Source organism: Enhydra lutris, unplaced genomic scaffold (genome assembly GCF_002288905.1).
Source record: "Enhydra lutris kenyoni isolate GAN:26980312 unplaced genomic scaffold, ASM228890v2 scaffoldscaffold34, whole genome shotgun sequence".
In the NCBI taxonomy this organism is placed as follows: domain Eukaryota; kingdom Metazoa; phylum Chordata; class Mammalia; order Carnivora; family Mustelidae; genus Enhydra; species Enhydra lutris.
This window is the reverse complement of record NW_019154118.1, coordinates 23380699-23402100: the sequence shown is the minus strand read 5'-3', so window position 1 is coordinate 23402100 and position 21402 is coordinate 23380699.

Genomic DNA, 21402 nt, shown 5'->3' with positions numbered 1-21402 from the left:
ATAATGACCCCAAAGGTCATGTTTTAAGAATAGCAGAACTATAGGGGGTAATAAGTCTAGCATCCTAAAGCAATGCTTGGGAGAGAGCCACCCACCAATCAGGAAAGGCCTCTTTAAACTCCTCTTTGCAAGACATCAGCTTCCATTGTGTTTAATCCTTCACCATCTTTTGATTTATTTGCTACAAGAGCTAGCAAACCCTGACTACTTCAACTGGTCCACACATATCTGTAGTGTTTATTTGGATGAGCAAAGCATATTCTAAGGAGGGTATTGGCAAGCATGAAAAAGTTTTAGAAATAACTTAAGATACTAAGATAATTAAGAATTTAAAAATCAGCTGGAGAGATTTTTCAAAATGCATGCTTGTTAAGAATTCCCAGGTGATTCTGATGTATTCTATGTTAAAAGTCATTAGTTTAGAACCCTGACATGGAGACAGTGATTGAATGAGTTTGGGACCGTTACCCTAGACCATAGAAATTTGATGATAGTGGTCTTCACGTGTCTGAAGGATGAACATGAGAAAGATTTACATTTACACTGTGCAGAGAAAGTGATTTATACTCGTACTGGAAGAGATTCAGCCGAATCAATGGGTGGAAGTTACAGGGAGGGAGATCTGTGTTCATGAAAGGAAAATGTTACCATAATTAAAGATTTTCAAAAAATGGAGCACCTCCTTTTGAAGTAATGGGTTCTCCCATTCTTATGATACCCAAGCAGAGAAGATAGGAAAGCATCATCACTATAAAGCTCTTTCAATCACTATTTTATCTGAACTCATAACCACTCTGTGGGACAGGCTCAATTTTTATAGATGAGGAAACTAAAACCCATAGTCATTAAGCTGCCCACCTAGTCACAGGGCCAGAAAACAATACAGGTGAAGTGTTAACCCCTGTCCTCAGACTCAGAAATTACTTCTTTTTTCCATTGACCATATATATGTGAGTGGTTCCTCTCAGATATAAGATTCTATGAAAAAGATGGGGAGCTGTTTTTTTTGTTTTGTTTTTTTTTTGTTTTTTTTTTTATTTTATTTTTTATAAACATATAATATATTTTTATCCCCAGGGGTACAGGTCTGTGAATCACCAGGTTTATACACTTCACAGCACTCATCATAGCACATACCCTCCCCAATGTCCATAATCCCACCCCCCAACCCCCCTCCCCCCATTAACCCTCAGTTTGTTTTGTGAGATTAAGAGTCACTTATGGTTTGTCTCCCTCAGATGGGGAGCTGTTTAATGGCAGAGATGTTATCTTTGTTTTTATTTATATTTTCATTTTGCTAATTATACACTATGTACTTATGCAGTACATATTTAACTGGATTTAACTGACACCATTCTTCTAAAATAAAAATGTCATAAAAAGTAGGCCTTTTTATTCCATTTTCACATGTAGAAGAGCAAATTTTGCCATCCCAAGATAGGTATTTTCAGCATATTGATTAGTCGAAGCTGGTTATTTTTAACACAGACACAGGACATGCTCTGAAAATCTTTTTGTAAGAGACATTTACACATATAACGCAATCTCCATTTATAAGGGTGTCTCCCTCAGTACCAGGAAGAGGATGACTAAATCTCTAGAGACTCTAAATCAGTAGAGAAGACATGGACTTACATCCTGCATGACAACCTTACTCTCCTTTACTGTGCTTTTCCTTGTAACCTCCCAGAACTGATTCCCAGCATCTTTATCAGCTGGAGATGATATTTAAGGGGATAGCTTCAGCTATTTCGGGGACCAATCCTGGATCTCTCCCAGAAAACCTATATGTACAGGGGGTATACATGTTGTTAAACTTTCCTTTGATTTTCTACTGCTCAATCTGTCCCCTATCACTTTAATATTAGTCCAGCTAGAAGAACCTTGAAGGGCAGAGGAAACTTCTTCCTGCCCAACACACACAAAACCACTGCCATCGTAAATAATGTTGCGCACGATAGAACCAGTATAAAGAACATGGTCCATGCCTTCCAGATGAAACACAAAAGCAAGAGTCAGATACTTAAATCACCAGTAACTAAAAATATACTTGAATTACCCTCAGAAATCACTGTAAGTTTCAGTGCTGGTCTGTAGTGTCGAGTGCACAGGAGTAGATTCCTGGAGACCTCGGCTCTGCCTTGAGCACTTGGCCAAGTCACTTAACCTCTGTGTGCTTCTGCATCCCCATCCAGGAGCCAGGCAATGATTTCCCCATGGCTGATGACATCGCAAATAGTGAGGCCAGACTTTATATACCTCCTGAATCTGATGAAGCCACTATATCAGACTATCAATTTTACGGGATTGACAGGCACATATCTAAAAAAAAATAATAATAATAAGGGACACAATTAGTAAAATCAGACTGACTACAGGAGATTCTACAGGCTTAGCATCTTAGTTTCTCTTCTAAAAAAGTCAAAGAAAAATAAGAGATGGACAGGATACATATAAAAGATGTAAATGGCATAACAACCAATTTTAATCTTATTTGGATCCCAACTTCAAATTGTAGGGGAAAAAAATATTTTAAGCACAAGAATGTAAATGGTGTGATTCTATCTATATAAAGTTTGAAAATAAACAAAACTCATCTGTTCCTAGAAGTTACTATAATATTTTGTTTCCTTATCTCTGCTCTTGTTCTGCAGTATGTTCAGATGAGATTTAGTGAGTTGCATAATTATAACATGTGCAGTCTTCCATATACGATCGTTCACTTTAAAGTGTTTAAATGACATAAGTCTGGGTCCTATAAAGGCAAATCATAAGGGAGCTAAATGGAAAGAACTATCAACTTCCTTTTATGTTTGTCAAGGAAGCCTTCATGGAATGATAGAATTGTTTAAAAACATAGAAAAAAAAACAAAAGAATCTTGCTCAGTAAAACTAGATACAAAGGGCATAAGATTTACATCATATGTAAGAGCAGACATAAAGGACAGAAAGTTGGGAAAATGGAGAAAAAGTGAATTTCAAGGGGTATACACAGTGAGAAGGGAGGGATCAAAAAGATAACCTGTATCAACCTGGAAACTCAAGATGAAAACTAACATTACCTATAATTATATCTGTATCCATATAGACACTATGCAAAATAACCTCATTTTACATAGGCACCATCACTGCTGTGGACATTGGCTCTGTTTTAAAGACGTGATGATTTTAAGTGGCTCTCACAAGGACGTTGGCTGGAGTGCAGCATTAAACTGCTGTGATCTGCCTCTGCCCCTGTGTCTGTTTCATAAACTGGCCTTGTCAAGATGAAAAATGTCATGCCATCCACAACCTGAAGAGGCATGTCTGAGAAAGGACAATAGGAACAGAGTCTGTCACTTCTCCTCATTATATATACAGATGGATTATTTCTCATACTTCTAGCCAGATTGTTTCAGTTCTACCTGCAACTGAGCTATGAGCGATGCTGAAAATGTTATGCCCAGAGTACAAGAATGCCCCCTCACCCAGCAAGTCAGCACACACTTTATGGCAAATAATAATTGTAGCAGTTTTCCTTTGTCATTGTAACTCTCTTTGACGTAAGTCAAGCAAGTGACTCAGAATTTTGGGCCCACATCATGGGGATGTGGCAGCAGTAAAAGAAAAATGAACAAGCCTTGAAACAAGAAAATCTGTAAAAGGACTGATTCACACAGGAAAAGCCATCTGTCAACCAAAGACCTTTCTGCCCCCAGGCCTGCTGATATCAGATAGAAAACAAGGTCACAAGGCTCTAGGACTGAGATGAGTGAGACAGTCATCCAGGTACAGAATTTGCCAAGACTTCCGTCACAGAAGTTCTCAAACTAGTCCCCAGGAACTGAAATGGGCAAATACACACCTTGGAAGAAAACATGTTTTCTGACCACGGAGGAGAAAGAGGACAATGAGGGGTTACTGTCTCAGTCTGGGAAGATGGAGAGTTCTGGAGACGGATGGTGGGATGGTTGCACAGCAATGGGACTGTACTTGATGCCGTTGAACCCTACGCTTCAAAATGGTTAAAATGGTAAGTTTTCGTCAGGCATACTTTACCACAGTACAAAAAAATCTACAGAAAGAATTCTGGTAACAAAGAATTGTAGAATAAGCAACGAGGAGGTGGTCAGGTGATCCAAGGCCAATTTTAAAGACATCAAGAGGCCCGGCTCCCGAAGCAGACGCCTAGATTCAAAATCCAGGCTTCTGACCTCCACCCTTCTTGGCTCCGAGATATTCGGCAGATCATGTAACCGATCCAAGGCTCAGTTTTCTCACCTGTAACACAGGCTGGCGATTGCGTGTGATTTCGAGGATGGCCGAGAGGGGTAAGTCGGATAATCCACATGGACTTGTGGGTATGAAGTAGGTGCTCAGAAACTCTTAACTATTATGTTGTTGCTATTCCCGTGTCGTTCTTACTGTTGACAATTAAACCACCGCTACGGTGAGAAGCTTGGAGAAAGCCCTCAGGAGAAAGGCATGCTACGACTACACATGTAAATCAACAGGAAATTTATTGAATGCCTGTTACAATGCAATGCTCTGCTAGGTACTGCGGGAAAGAGAGCAAACCCAAAACACACCATATGCTCTGAAGAACTTACATTCTCACCGGGGAGAGGAAGCACGTGCAAGAATCACCTCGACATCGCCGAGCGGATAGCGACGTCCCAGCCTTCCTCTGGTGTCACGCCTGAGCGAGTAGAAAGGCCTCCCATGAGTGGCGGCCTCAGCCTCTGAAAGGAAAAAAGTTCTTCTCAACCCTCAAGGTCTTCCAGCTGGATGAAGAATTAAATTTACATGAGACAGAAGAAGAGAAGGAAAAAAAACCCAAAGCTTTATTACATGCACACACAGAGGACAATTATGAAATTGAGACCTAAAGGAATGACCGAGGTGGCAGTTTTTATACTTTTGAGACAAAGAGACAATAAATCTGTGAGGAATTGACAGGACCAAAAAAAAAAAATAATAATAATAATAATAATCCTTAACTCTGGGAGGAGGGAATGAAGGAATTCCAAACAGAATTGAGGCCATGGTAGCAAATTAGTAAAAAGGCAAGAAGGGCTAGTTGTTGACACAAGCTCTAAATTTCCCACCTCTGGGGAGAGGGATATTCTTTCACATCCTGGTACAGAGAAGGTTCCCTTTACCTGGGAGACTTATTTCCTGCCTTCAGGGGACAGAGGAGGGTCTGAGTGTTTCTGCACCGGCGGTCTCTTAAGTACCTTTTATTTAAAATCATCAACATGCCAAAATGGCACACTTCGGGACAGGCTGCCTTGGTCCCCACAGCCCACGTCCCGCCTCCATGTCCTGCAAGTGCCTTCATCTCGCTGAGCCTCAGTTTCCCTGTCCACGTAACAGAGAAAATAATGGTAGCCGTCTCAGAGGGTGGTTTTGATGAGGTTAATACACATGAGGAATTTAGGACAGGACCGGGCACAGATGAAGCCTTCAGTAAAAAAATTGCCTTATTTAATCGATAATCCGAGGATGTTGTGTGTGCTCTGTTTAGGGCGAGGAAGGTTAAAGACTCACTGCGAGTATAGCCAGGACATAGCCGAGTCAGGAGTCCTACCCAAAGCAGCAGCCTCAGAAGCCCGGGCCCTTCCCGGGGTAGCATAGCCACCTGTGCGGTGCTGGCATCAGAGGAGGTCTCAGAGTAATTCCTACAGCAGCATGGACGGTGCTTACGGCAATGTCATTAGAGAAACAGAAAACACTTCATGAACGAAGTGGAACGTCAGGAGAAAAAGGCAGGATGTTATTCAAATCAGTATGTGATGGGGACTTACCTGCCGGTCTGTGTAAACACTTTACATGCCTCATCTCTTTTCTCTTTACGACTCTTCGAGACACGTGTTATTAATCCCATTTTACAGATGGTAAAACTAAAGCCTGGAGTGATTTAGAAATGTGTGGAATGTCACAAGGTTAGTAAGAGTCAGAGTTGGGATCTGAGCCCACTTCTGTCTGATTTCAAAACCACAACCCTGGGCACCTGGGCGGCTCAGTGGGTTAAGCCTCTGCCTTCGGCTCAGGTCATGGTCTCAGGGTCCTGGGATCGAGCCCCGCATCAGGCTTTCTGCTTGGCAGGGAGCCTGCTTCTCCCTCTCTCTCTGCCTGCCTCTCTGCCTACTTGTGATCTCATTCTCTCTCAAATGAATAAAATATTTAAACAAACAAACAAAAAACCCTACAACCCTTCATCAAAGAGAAGAGCCCTCTAGATGAGGGGGAAACCCTGAGCTCCTTACCAGTTTGTTGGGTGAGTAGCCAAGGTTGCGTGTGAAGGACAAGTTCAGGCGTGTGGGTGGTCAGGCAGAGCACCACGGGCAGAGGGGGCCGGGGAACAGGAGAGAGGGGAAGTAAGATTTCAGACAGAGGACGAGAGCTCTGATAACCTAGGGACGAGAGGATTTTTTTCTTTTGTTAAAGGGAGACTTTCACTATCACACTCCCTTTCTCCCCACAAGTTTGGACAAAACTGTTCCTCTTTTTAGACCTGTTTTTTCCTAAGAATCCAATTTAACTTCTGTGGCTAACTCTGGCCAGATAATGAGTATCTGCGGTGGTCCCGAGTTCATTCACCTCATCAAAGGAAATGACTTCATCCTAAATCAAAATTGAACCTGACTCACTACAGAATCAATAACGGGCATAGCCAAGGCCAGAATCATGTCCTTGAAGGCCAGAATCCCTGACACCACCCATTAACAGGACACTAGGGTAAAAGTTCAGGGATGTTACTAAGAGCCACTTTGAGAATCTGCTTAAATAAAAAGCCTCTATGGGTTTATGATCTCATCTTTACATAAGGCCTTTGAGAGAAAGGAATAGCTTTTGAATATCTTTAATTTTAATTAAATTGAAATACAATTTATTATAGAGGACAGGAGACATATTTATTTAAATGGATGTATTTATAGATTTCTGCTTTTTTAGGGGCAAGTTACTAAGCACTTCTGTCTGAGTCCTCCAAGGACAATCTTTCAGCTGACCAACCTGTTTCTACAGACTAGTCTCTGAACACCCCCGAGGAGGAAGCCACGTCCCATCTTCTCATCCTGATCCTGAGAAAGAAGGCAGGTTCCTCCGGGAACTACGGGACATCATACCTCAGAAGGAGCCCATACGCTTTGTGAGAATTCAAGAGGAAGTAGTGGATGCCAGACTGCTTTTCCTTTTTTCCCAGCGTTGGTCTCATTCCCCTGCAGTGACAGCCCCAAGAAAACCCCTCATCTCCAGAAGGTCTCTCCCCCTTACAAAAGTCTGATGCATTGATGCAAAAAACCCACTTGGGTAGAATCTTCCCCGTTGGTTGAGAAACAGTGATCAGGATGGCTAAGCGTTGGGAGTTGATTCCTGGGGATACGCACGCTGACAAATTACTTCTTTGCAATCCCAGTGGTTAAATATCCTCAGACAACCAGTCCTTTCCGTACTGGCACATCAAAGACTATCCCCAGTATAGAGGACCAGTGACCGAGAGAATGACTGGTGCCAACTACAGTCAAAGATTCCCTTGCCTACCTATGTCGTTGCTCCCCAAACAGGAAAATAGTGCTTATACCTCTGTTTCTTAGCTGTCTCTTCTGAACAGTAAATTAAAATGATCTACTTCCTGACAAAGACACAAATCCAGAAGATTAGAATTGTGAAGCTAGGCTGTTCTAATTCTGTTTGCTGTGATCATTACAGGACTTCCGGTCAGTAGAACCAGGCAAGAGCAATTCAGAGTTTCAGGTTCTGGATTTAGAATTTGGAGGGAAGAGACTTACAATCTAATTGGTTTCGCATTATGATCACAAAGCAAACGATTATTAAGTGACCCCCCCCCTTTTTAACAGTGTAAAATTATGTTTTGTAAGTTGAGGTTCCACTCTTGGGATCTTGACTGTGTCTTCGTATATATTTGTTAGGTTCATAAAGTAAGTAACATAAGAGCTACTATACAGTGTTCCTTTTAGGAGCTTTTTCTACGTGGGATGAATTAGCTGAGGCTTCTTTAAATGTAATTTCAATGATACTTAAAGTGAAGATGGCTATCTTTTCTTAGTTAATATCCCTAAGCACTCTTCATATGTCCAAAACCCTCTTAACTGTACTCAAAGTTGGGTTATCTTTAATGTTTTAAAGAATAACCACAATGTGTCATATCCATAGCCTATTCCTTAACTTACATAACTGTTCTCACACTACAAACCACACGGTACTGGACATGAAATGTGTGTGAGAGGGCACCATTGATTTGGAGGTGCAGTTTAGTCCTGGGACCCAAGCACAAACACTGACCAAGTCGGTTAGGTCTATGACTTTGGGCTTCCGTGTTGTCCTAATCAATGTCATCAACATCCAAAACCTATGGATGAGACGCAGACACGTATGTATGTATGTATGTGTGTGTGTGTGTGTGTGTGTATAGTATGGAACCCAAGTAGGAACCAAATTGTCAGTACAACCTGTTTTTTTCATAATGACTTTGTTCTTAGATACTTTAAGGAAACCCACTTTTTCAAAATTAAGAAGCGGTTTTTTTTAAAACGCATTTTAAAATATTCAGGAAAAAAATGTTTGATAAAATCAGGAACACTAATGTGAGAATTTGTTCGTTCAGTACGTGTCTATTATGTGTCGAAACTACACGACACACTGGCAATGTAAGATGAATGTTCTTTCCCTGTTTTGGGGAAGTTGTAAGACTAAGCACGCACACGTCTACACAAGCTGGTAGGTCCTCACACACAGGGGCGGAGGAGGTGTTCACTGGGAGTGTGGAGGAGGAGGAAGAGGAATAGACCACAGTGGGTTGGGAAGACACCTCCGACCTGCCTGCTGTCATCAAGGTGTGGAAATGGATCATGCCCTAACCAGAGGATGGCCCTGGAAATCAGAGAACCAGTGCATCGGCCAGAATAGTGAAGGAGCCTTGCAAATGTGTGAGACCAGCACCCTCACATTAGTACTCGGGCATGAAGAGGTTAACACATTGAAGTTTATGACTTGGGAATTCAGAGCATGTAGATAAGGTTCACCCAGAAAGACAAGCAAATGCGTTCAACTGAGTTTAGGAAAGCCTTCACATCAGCGAGGGTATTTTGTAAACAGGTCTGTCCACTACAGAGGGATCAAAGGCAACAGAGAACTAAGTCCAAAAGAGATCTTTTTTGCAACTAAAGAGATCTCAAGTCCAAAAGTACCAAAATAAGGGCTGACACTTGACCGTGTCTCAGTCTATGTCTGTGATGAGTTCAAGGTCTCCAGAACCCTTCCAGGGAAACCAAAGCTAATGAGTAAGAGTAATGCACATTTTGCCACGAAAGTGTACCTGAACCATTGGGTTTTGCCTTATCTAATCCCTAAAACATACTAATCAAGGATTAGCAAGTAAGTTAGCTAATAAGAAGGTTTGTTTTTAAAACAATATTATTTAATTATATGATTATGTTCATTCATGGCTTGTGGTACATTGTTTTTAAAAGAGTTTGTCTTGCATTATATATATGTTTTCTATTTATAGGTATTATATATAAATATATATAAAATCACCGAACGATGTGCTATTCCCTTTCCTCTGGCTACCCTGAGGGAAACTTGGATTACTGACTCATGTGGCCAAATGTCAGACAAAATTGTTCCCCTGGTGGTGGCTGTTTGAGATGTGGAGATAATATCTAAGATGAAAGAAAACAGCCTGTGAAAGTCTAGGTCAAGGGTACAGGAACTTTCTCTTACAAGTCTGGACTGAGAGCTTCTCTTAAAGAGATGAAAGCTCTGACAAGGCCAGGCCCCCATTTCCTCATGGAAACAAATGGCAAGAGCTAGCCCTTCCGGATAATCTGAGTGCTCTGCAGACCATCTTGGTCCTCACAAACCCAAATTACCGTCCCTGGCCTGACCCTGGAGATGTTTGAGTTTGCGATGCCCGACGGAAGCTTGCAGACTCCCATCCAGAGTTGCAGTAAGCATCACACATGCGTGACGCTCTTATCCTTTGGAGGAAAATTTATTTTTATTACTTTGGAATAGACTGCATTGCCTTTTTGAAATATTTTAATATTTTAAAATTCTTTGAATTTTAACCAGAAATTGGAACGCCGATGGTCCTTGTTTGTATCAGCAAGCCACCTCTGACCATCAATTTTCCTTCGGACATACCGTAAAAAGTAGATTGGAGAAACTCTGAACTCCAGTGTCCAACTCCTCACACCAAATCCCACACATTTCTGCTTTACCTTCTAGGTTAATCCAGGAGGAACGTTCACAGTGGCTGATGGAAGAGACTGGGGAGTAACTCCTTAGAAACGAGCAGTAAACACCGGGTGTGCCTGCCGTCTCCAAAGCCAGACACCCCCTGACATCCGGTAACTAATGGTATGGCCTGTATATTTTTGGGAAAATTAATGAGCACATATTTCAAGGAAAATCCAGTTAGGAAATGAAAAATGTTTTGGTTCTACACCATCATCCCCAATGCAGGTAGACGGACATGTACACAGTGGTGGAGTCAGGAACGGGAATGAGATTCACATCACCAAGTAGGGAGGCGGTGAGAGTCATTGCTGTAATGTGGGTGATGCCCTTGCATGCCAGGGGAAGTTTTTAATGCCTTTACATTTCCTGTAAAGTTGAGATCATTGGGCAGAAGGAGCCCCTAGCGTAGGTAGACACTCAGGGATTAAGAACCTCGAACTCAGTCATTTATTTTCCTACTTGCATTTCAGAAAATAAAACAAAACAAAAATCTTTACATGGTAAGTATTCCAGCATAAAGGGTTAAGAAATTTGGTTTCATTTTCCCCATTTGGAGATGTCCCCCCACCTCTGGCATATGCTGTGAAACATCGAAAACACAAATATGTAATCAAGTAATTCCTATGTAGAAATCATTGAGGCAAATCAAGAAAAAAATTTGCTAAAATGCAAGAGGATTTGGAATCCCTGAATGTGCTCATATGAAGTTACCAGCAAACGAAATGTTCCTCTTTTGAGATCATTCTGGCATTTCAATGCCCATCCCAGACACACCTCCTCTGTCAGTTTCTCTTCAACAAAGAGGAACTTGGAGGCTCACTCTAGCATTTCGGCGACCTCAGAGGGATAGCAAGAGCCTGGGGGCTTTTTCTGAGTCAGAAGGAAACTTCTATAGGGTGAGAGAACCCGAAAAGGTACCAACGGCGAGAAGAAGGCGATACCGAATGGAACAAGTTCTCACTGTTTTCCAGGGGAGCGGCCTTTTATTTTCTAAATTCACAAGTGTGCGTGTGTGCATGAGCTAACGAGCCAAGTCCCACGGAGCCGTCCCACTGGAAGTCACGTTGGTGTGCCGTGGCAAGAGCTCAGGGAGACACTCGGAGAGCGGGACGTCCTCTCCCAGGCCCCCACGCAGAGCCGGCAGCCGCACACCCCGTCCCTGGAGCATCTCCAGTCACTGGAGAACAGGATCGGCCCAGGCTCCTGGATTCCCGGGCCTCGGTGGCAGCATGTCTCCGCCCGCAGCTACCTGCCGCTCGCCTGCCCACAGACCAGGCCACTGCCAGCTCGCAGGCTTCCTACATTTCAACAGTGACACCATGTGGCAGTGACAACAACCCGAGTCTCCCCGACAGACCAAATGGATTTCTGGGTTTTTTGTTTTTCCTTGATATAAATCTCTGGATTGAGTAAGACCCAGAGATTCTTGTTATGAGGGGACAGCGCATCCCAGAGGGGAAAGCAGCGTCTTCTACCATAGACAAGATGCGGGCTCAGTCACTTCACCAGGACGTGGGAAGAAAATGGGACCATGTGTTGCACCCCAAAGTGCACATAGTACTTAGACGAGAGATGACGGAAGCCCGGGCTGGAGGACCGTTCCTGCAGAGCGTGGCGACAGAGGACAGGCTGGACTTCCCACAGTGTCACAGAACTGGGGAGAGCACGAGCGGTCAGCGAGGACGAGAGGCGAGCCGGGCACGGATGCCCTCGTGGGACGGCGGCAAGTCGCCAGTTGGGGGGGGAGCGCCGGTGGGAAGGGGAAGGCTGCCCCGTGCCCCGAGAGGCTGCAGGGCTGGATGGGGGTGAAAGGATGGTGTCAGGAGGAAACAGAGGTGCTGATTGAGGCACCGGGGCCGGAGCAGGTGACAGGTTAGCAACAGGGAAGGTCTGTGTGTTCACCACGAAGAGGGCGGCCCGCGGCTGGACTGCAGATGGAACTGAAGGTAAAGCTGGCTCATGTCCTGACCGGTTGGCTGTGATGTCGAAGAGAAGACAAGAGCCACAGCCGACCCCAGGAACCTTGGCCCGATCTGGAGTAGGTCAGGTCAGACTGGGCAGTCGCAACACGTGGTCATCCCCCAAAACGCACCAAGACAACAGATGCCTGAAAGAAGGGGTCGGATCTGGTCACTGACTGTGAGGGTGGAAGACGGGGGAAGCCAAAGGACCCCCAAAGCTCTAGCTCCAATCCTGGAAGGCCGAGAGAGCTCTGTCCCTGGGTTACACCTGCCACTCTCTACGGCACCTGTCCTCTGAGACTAGCCACACGTACGTGTGGGGTTACTGTTCTGCTTCCCTCTTACTTGTACAGAGGAACTTATTTTTCTTTTATTTATTTATTTACTTATTTGACAGAGAGAGGAATCACAAGTAGGCAAAGAGGCAGGCAGAGAGACGGGGGGGAAGCAGGCTCCCTGCTGAGCAGACAGCCCGATTCGGGGCTCGATCCCAGGACCCTGAGATCATGACCTGAGCTGAAGGCAGACGCTCAACCCATGGAGCCACCCAGACGCCCCTCATTTTATATTTTTAAAGATTTTATTTATTTGAGAGAGAGAGGGAGCACAAGCAGGAAGCAGGGGAGGGGTAGAGGAAGAAGGAGAAGCAGACTCTCTGCTGAGCAGGGAACCTGACTTGGGCTCTGAAATCATGACCTGATTGACCGGAGCGGAAGGCAGATGCTTCACCAACTGAGCCACCCAGGCACCCCAGAAAGAAATGACCTTAAACACGGAGTGGGAAAGCACACTCTATAAGGCTGCATGAACACACGCAGAGCATTTCTTACTTACCTTCTCCGTCAAGCCGTGAATCAGCAATCTTCAGCCGTCACCAACCCCATCCTCTTCATAACCTGCAGACACACATAACTGATGAATTCTACTTTACGCGGGCGTTCCTAGAGAACCCGCTCACGACCTCTGCCCCATGTCCCATACATCAGCCAAGCCATTCCTAGTGTGTTCTGCCCTGCCCTCCCTCCCCCGACTTTCCCGAAAGCCAGCAGGCCAGTACAGCCTCATGTCTGTGCAAATTCAGCCTCTTTTCCGAGACCCTATTGCTTGCCTCTCCTGTCATGTTTTTTTAGGCCCTTAGGATCTCCATCCCCATGTCTGCACTGGAATTCCCTTTAATGGCTATCCTCTTCAGAACAGGCCAACTGCATCATTCTTTATAGGGTCTCCTGGTAGGTGACGCGCCACCAGTTTTCAGAATAAAGCAACTCTCTTAAAAGCTCTCCGCACACCACACGTGCGTGCACATACACACACACACTCACACACATCCATACATCCCTCGTGGCTGGCAGCTTGTGAAATCAGGGGTCCCACCCACCCATTCATTTTGACCATGACATTATAGCCACACTTCCCTCCCAGGAGTGGTCACCTCGGAGAAACTGACGAATCTCCCTGATGGGCTTTTGCAGATGCCGGAGAGGTGAATCATGAAGGTGCTTTGCTCTGAAGCTCCTTGGGGACATTCTTGCAGCTCTTCTGGCGTTCTCCGTGCTCCCCTGGGTTTGGTGAGTCATCACCCTGTTAGGTGCAGGGGTCTATTTTTAATGAAATGCTCACTGTTTAGCTTGTAGGGTATCTGTCAAGAGTGACAACGATCCAAGAGAGCATGGGAAATAATTCACAAGTGAGCAGTCCTGTCTTGAGTTTTCTCACAAATTGCCATACCTTGAAGCTTGTCTGAGTTGGCAATAGGAACTCAATGCACATAACAAGAGATGGTTTAATCTCCTTAGGTATGTTGTAACTCACATCACTGCACACGTCTCCATTCCTTGCAAACACACCGGAAGGTGTGAGAAGTTCCAGAAAGAGGTGTGGAGCGTGCACAGAACAGTTTCAGGGAACAGAGAAAAGGCAGGAATTCCCCTGGCAAAAACAAAATGCCCCTCAGGAACCCATGTGCCCCTCACCCCGGTGTGGTCAAGTAATATTTGGGTGGTCCATCTTACTAGACTGTGCACAGAGCACCCCGTCCTTCTCAGCTGCTGAGAGAAGTAGTGGGTGTGTCGGCTGAGTGTGGAAGCTGGTTGCCTGCGCTGCTCCAGCGTGGGTGGTCCCTCATCGGTGAGCTCAGGGGTGCCAGCTCTCATGACCTTCTTCCCCACTCTAGCCAACCATACTTCTCTGCTGCCATGACCCAGGAGGAGACAGCATGGCAGAGTCACCAGTCTTGGATTCTGGAAAATCCAGCGGCCATTATTCTCAGGATAAGGGGTATGATTCTTAGGAATAAAGGATAGAATACTTTTGTCTTCTGCCACCAAGATTTTTACATGGATTAGAATACTTCTAATTCACATTTCAAATCCTGTCATTGGCCTGAGACAGTTTCAGAAAATTGTCAAAAGGTGGTTTGAAGATTAGTGAAATAAGCCAGACACAGAAGGAAAAATACAGTTAGGGTTCCCATTAGATGGGGTCCATAGAATAGGAAAATTCCTACAGACAGAGGGAGAATAGAAGGTACCAGGGGCTGGGAGGAGGGTGGTGGCGAGTTATTACTTTGTGGGTACAGAGTTTCTGTCAAGGGGTGTGCAAAAGTTTGGAAATCATGGTAATGATCGTGCTATGTAACGAGTGTAATGAATGCCACTGGATTTTACACGTAAGATGATTCCAGTGGGAAATTTTATGTGATAAATATATTTGCTACACTAACAGATATTCTGAAAAGGGTAATCTAAAGAAATTAAGGTGGGATTTTCCCCTCCTCCTAAAAGAAAGGGTCTTTCTCTCCACCCCCCAAAACTAAATTATTAAAAGAGTTTGTACCATCACTCAGGAGAGGTTCATATCCTCACGTCATCAGATGACGGAGGCACCTATGCTCCTCCTTACAGACTAGATGCCAAGAGGGCTCAGAAATTTCCTTGGGATACAAATGTCATATGTATAAATTGTTTAGCACCACAGGCTTATTATAACAGAGAAGACCAGTTATTCGGCCAACCCATCCACGTCTGTGATGTCTTTTTCTAGAGGGCACCGCTTTTAAATGACTCTTCTGGTGATTGTCTGTAAACCTCTAACCAGTGTGCTTACAGGGCTCTTTCATGATGTGTCATCATTAACGATTATCTGCAACTTCCTGCTGTGGTAGAGGCGTCAGTGTGCAGTCGTACCCCGTCCGGCTTCCTCTGCCCTCTGCCTCCCAGCACCATTAGGTCACTGTTCTCGCTTTGCGTCTCTGACTTCCAAGTTAACCCTCCACATCTTATTCAGATGGACAATTCTCTGGGGTCCCCCTCTTGGGAGCTGGTGGTCTCAGTGGATTCCCTCTTCCCTTCACCTTTCAACTCCCGTTGACCCTCAACATCTGTCAGCTCGAGCTTTCCTTTCGCGTTGTCGATGCTGAGAGCAGTTACAGTGGTTGCTGGTCACAGTTTTCATGATGATTTCTTTACACGTTGATTGCCAAGGTCAGCGCTAGTGAATGGCGTTTGCGTGATCATAATCACATAATATTAGATGCAGAGACGCTGGGTGTGCCACGAGTCTTCTTCTTGCTCCAAGATTGTAATTCTGTAAGCCCTCTGCTGCTCAGAGAATAATCCTAAAATTTAGTTCCAATGAATTCTCCTGCTTTATACCTACCGATTGCTAAAAGTCATGCCACATTTGGTTTACTGCAATTTTGGATTATAACCGTCATATGTAATTTGTTGGTTGGTTGGGTATTGTTCACTGGAGTGTCTGAGAGCCTTACCTTTGTTTCCTTGCATTCTGTGCCCTGATCATTTCCCAGAGTTTCTCAGAGTTTCAGTCTTGTTACCTAGTCACTCCATCATGTTCTCTTGGCTCCAAGGACAATACCTTGCACAGTCCTCCGTGTTTCTGGTGCTGTACACACCATTGCTTTCTCAGCTCGCTGCAGAAATCCCCCTTCGCTGAGCTCAACACGGATTCCCCCGTTTGTTTGAAGTTTTTACGACTTAGCCTGACTTCCTCTGGGGTTACTTGTTTCCGGTTTTGTTTATCTTCTTGGGAGTGTAAGAGAGAGGTCTTTCTTTTATGCTTCCCTATTTCCTAAGTATCTCTAGACTCTTGATGCTCTAATCTTAATTTTAAATGAAGCAATAAGTCCACTGTGTGCATGGGGCTTGTTGGCCGGCAAGATTTACTCTTGGGTAAGAGACCCAGAGAATCCCAACGGCCAGAATTGGGAATGAGTGTATATGTCCACCATGGTACCCTGTGTCTCCCTAGCAATTTAATTAAATTTTGTAATTTTTAAAGATTGATTTATTTATTTATTTGTCAAAAGGGGGGGGCGTGTCTGGGTGGCTCAGTGGGTTAAGCCTCTGCCTTCGGCTCAGGTCATGATCTTAGGGTCCTGGGATCGAGCCCCGCATCGGGCTCTATGCTCAGCAGGAAGCAGCTCTCTGCTTCCCCCTCTCTCTCTGCCTGCCTCTCTGCCTACTTGTGATCTCTCTCTGTCCAATAAATAAATAAAATCTTAAAAGAAAAAGACAGAGAGAGAGAGAGAGCGAGAGCAAGCACAAACAGGGAGTGGTAAGCAGAGGGAACAAGGAGCCCAGTGCGGAACTCGATCCCAGGACCCTGGAATCACAGACCTGACGCTTAACTGACTGAGCCACCCAGGTGTCCCTAATTCAATTATTAAAATAAAAACTGATTTTTTGGTTGTTGTTGTCCAGAGCTGTACCTGATCACCTTATGACAAACTGTCCCCACACCCAGTGACTCTATTAACCCATTGTGTCTCCTTCATGACTCTTACCACCCTGAAAATTGCCTAATTTGTCTCCTTGCTCATACTGTATCTCTCCGTCAGGAAGACAAAGTCCATGAAAGAACAGCTCTTTTCTTTCTGGTTCACTGTCGCATCCTTAGTGCCTAGAAGTTATATCTGAGCACATAGTAGGTGCTCACGGAGGACTGCTGGAATTAATGAAGCAATTATCAATAAATAAAAATGTGATGTCTGGACGAGTACAATCTCAAGAAGAAAATACAAAAAGTTACACAGTGGGAGGAGGGCAGTTGCTTGATGTCGTAGAAAATTGAGCATGCTTCCTACTTCAGGATATTTCTTTATGAAACCAGAAACAAAGCCAATCCTTAGGCCCCAAATAAAAAATAAAAACTTCTGTTTGGGTGTCCCCACAGCCGGTCATCGCATAGAGGGAGCTCATCTCTTCTCACAGTAAGTGGAGCCCAGACTCTGTAGCCCACTCAGTCCTCACAGCTTCACCTTGGAAGAACCTCTCTTCATCTTCCCCACGTCAGGCACTCTTCGGACTTTTGAAATAATTCAAGAAGGAAAATTCTCACCAAGAGAGGGCTGAGAAATAGATACTGCTATATCGGATTATTGCTTAGGGTTCTCCTGAGTAGAAAATAATCGAATTTTGTGGAAAGACTTTTGATTTAAGAGTGACTCTTGGAATCTGAATTTTTCATTAACTGCTTTAAAAAAAAAAAAAAGTACAGGTTTTCCCTCCTCTCTGAGATAGGGTGTTCCCATGCAAGCTTTTATTAGATGAAATAATGTCAAGCAATGACACGATTGCCATTCATGTGTATAGAGACATTTTTGAGCATTCCCAGACCCAAACAATAACCTCCTTTAGCTTTTCCTGATACCTTAGGACACACCGGGCTCACAGTGGCACAAAATAAATCAAGATAAATCACAGATGCTCACAGACACAGTGCAAAGCTGTGGAGGCTTGGTACAGAGCTGCTGAGAAGAGTTCCCAGGCCAGGAGCTTGCTGGAGGCCTCTCCCATGGCTCGGGGTGCAGACTGTCTTTCTAACAGCTCACTGCAAGACAAATGCTGGACACAATTTCCATTTCTTGCCTTTTTCGGCGAGGGGTGTAAAAATGAAAACACTCTTTGGATTTCCTTAGGTCAATGCATACAGGCACCCATGCAGGTCTTTGGTAAAAGCGATGTGCTGTATCTTGAACTTCCAAAAAGTGGGGGATAGACCAGGCAGGGAGACAACTTCTCTCTGGCCTCTTCTAAGTAAGACATTGACTCGCCCATTTACTAAGACTGAGCTGTGAGGATGCTAGAAATCACTAGAAGGTGATCATCTTCTGATAGAGACCATGACAACTAATACGGTTCCTTGTGACCCACATTGCTTTTATTGCCTGTCCTTCCGTTGTATTCCAGGCAACAACCCTCTTTCTGTTCAGTTCAACAAACATTTAGGGCTTGCCTACTGTGGATTACAATGCAGTTATGCAATCTCTTTTCCAATCCCACAACCATCTTAGATTTTTCATTTCCTGTTTCCACTTTAAGTGGCTTTTTCCATACGTGATTACCTCCTGAACACCGCTAAAGAGTAACTTTTTTTTAAAAATCCCCCAGTTAAACTGTGGTACATCCAGACAATGGAATATCATTCAGCACTAAAAAGAAATGAGCCATGAAAAGACATAGAGGAACATGAAATGCACATTACAAAGTAAAGGAAACCAATCTGAAAAGGCTACATACTGTGTGATTCCTGCTATGTGATAGTCTGGAAAAGGCAAGATTCAGCGGACGGTGAAGGGATCAGTGATTCCCAGGGGTTAGCAATGAGTGAGTGATGACCGGATGGAGCACAAAGGATTTTTTGGACAGTAAAAATACTCTATAGGATATCATCATAATAGATACACTTTATTATACATTTGACTAAGTGCATAGAATGTTCAACACCAAGAATGAACCCTCATGTGAACGATGGACTCTGGGCGATAATCATGGGTCAGTGTAGTTTCATGCGTTGGTGCCTAGATGCCTGCACTAGGCAAGGCCAGGCCTGTATGGGGCCAGGTCTGCATAAGAAAACTCCACCTTCTGCTTGATTTTGCTGTGAACTTATGCCTGCTCTAAAAAATTAGACTATTAAAAAAATCCTGAGTTCTCTCTACATAAGTCATCCCACAGTATGATTATACGTGGTTATTCAGAACACACTCATGGAGGAAAATATTGCCTATAATTCAGTTTTATTTCTTCTGAATTCACCTTCCTTTTAGACACACAAGGGCATCGCGAATGTGTACCTATGCCTGCCAGAGCCTGTGCTGCCCGGGCTCCCCGCTCATGGCCGGGACAGGAATGCATGTTTGCGTCTGCATCTGTCATTCTCAACTCTGGGCCAATGAACCTCCAAATACAAAATGTACTTGTAAACCACTGACCTCTGATGAATTACTGGGCAGACACAACCTTTCAAATGTTGAAAAGCCTTTGAACTAGGGGGAAAAAAATTAGTTGCTTAAGGCAGTGATTAATCAATAAGCCAGCTAACCCAAAAGGGCATTATATTACCGGGTAAATAAATAAGCACTAGAAATTGGAAAATGTTGTACCTATTTTTACCTTGTGAACCTGAGACACAGCCAAGAATCGATAGCTGAAAAGATCACCCAAGTGTTCCAACAGTTGCATTGGTATGCAAAAGCCATATTTCTTTTTTTTTTTAAGACTTATTTATTTATTTATTTATTTTTTAAGATTTTATTGATTTATTCAACAGAGAGAGAGAGAGAGAGATCACAAGTAGGCAGAGAAGCAGGCAGAGAGAGAGGGGGAAGCAGGCTCCCCGCTGTGCAGAGAGCCCGATGTGGGGCTCGATCCCAGGACCCCGAGATCATGACCTGAGCTGAAGGCAGAGGCTTAACCCACCGAGCCACCCAGGCGCCCCAAGACTTATTTATTTTAAAAAGAGCCACCCAGGTGCCCCCAAAACCATATTTCTATAGTATAGTGTTCTATTTGCTTAACAGAGGAAGACATTTCCCTGAATTTCATATAACCAGAAATCGGTACTGCAAGGTGGATATTGCTGCATTTCCAGAACTAATTCTCTGTGTGTGGAATTTTATATGGAACTCCCACACCCATTTCCCCTCTTTCTTTGACGGAGCTTCTGACTGGCTCCTGAGTCAGCCATTGGGAGCATAACACCAAGCTGTGAGGGGGCATCCTGGGGTTGTTGGATTTGCAACACAGTAACTCCACAGTAGCCTCTGTGGGCTCTGGAAGGTGGACTTGTTTCTGACAAAGGTAGAAGTGAAGGGGCGCCTGGGTGGCTCAGTCAGTTAAGTGTCCAGCTTGGGTTTTGGCTTAGGCTGTGATCTCATGGGTCCCATGGATCATAAGATCCAGCCCCTCATCAGGGTCCACACTCCGTGGGGAGTCTGCCTGGGATTCTCTCTCTCCCTCTCCCTCCACCCATCCCCACATGCTCGCTCAGTCTCTCGCTCAAATATATATATTATTGTATTATGTTATAATACAATAATATATGTATTATTAAGATATAGATAGATAGATCTTTTTTTTTTTTTTTAAAGGTGGAAGTGGAAGCCTCAAGATCATGTATGTAACAGATGAAGGAAGTAACTCTAGGTTTCTTTTCTGGCATAGTCCCCACTGTATCTACAACTGTTTACAATTCAGGAGATTTCCTTTGGCTTGCTTAGTTGTAAGAAGTAAAGACCCACCCACTGCTTCCAGTAATCGGGAGTGGGACTGGATCGGGAACATTGGTCCACACAGAAGAACTCCGATCAGAGCTCAGAAAATCAGGGAAGTAGGAACAGCTCGGCCTCAGAAGAACAAAAACTGGAGCATCAAGAGATTTCCAATGCAGAGATATTTGGTTTTCATTTCTGATTCGGCTAGAAGAAGAAAACACAAATCCTCTCTAAGGAATTCCTTCCTCAAAACAGATCTCAAAGTATTTCTATGAACTCGAAGTAAAAGGAAAGAAAGAAAGAGAAGAAAGAAGGAAAGAAAGAAAAAAGGAAAGACATCATTAGTGACATTAGCAAAAATGTAGAGGAACTAGAACTTCCTACATTGCTGGTTGGAATGTAACAATGGTACAGATAATTTGGAAAACTGCTTGGCTCTTATACAGTCAAATGTACACTTGCCACACATCCAGCATCCAGACAATTCCACTCGGGAATTTACCCACGAGTAAAGAAACCACATGTCCACTGAAAGATTGGGACTCAAATCTTCATTGCAGTTTTATTCCTAAGAGCCCCAACTGGAAAGAGCTCAACTGTCCTCCAAACAGATGAATGGGTGAACACATTCAATACAAGCATATAATGGAATACTACTTTACAATAAAAAAAAAAGAAATG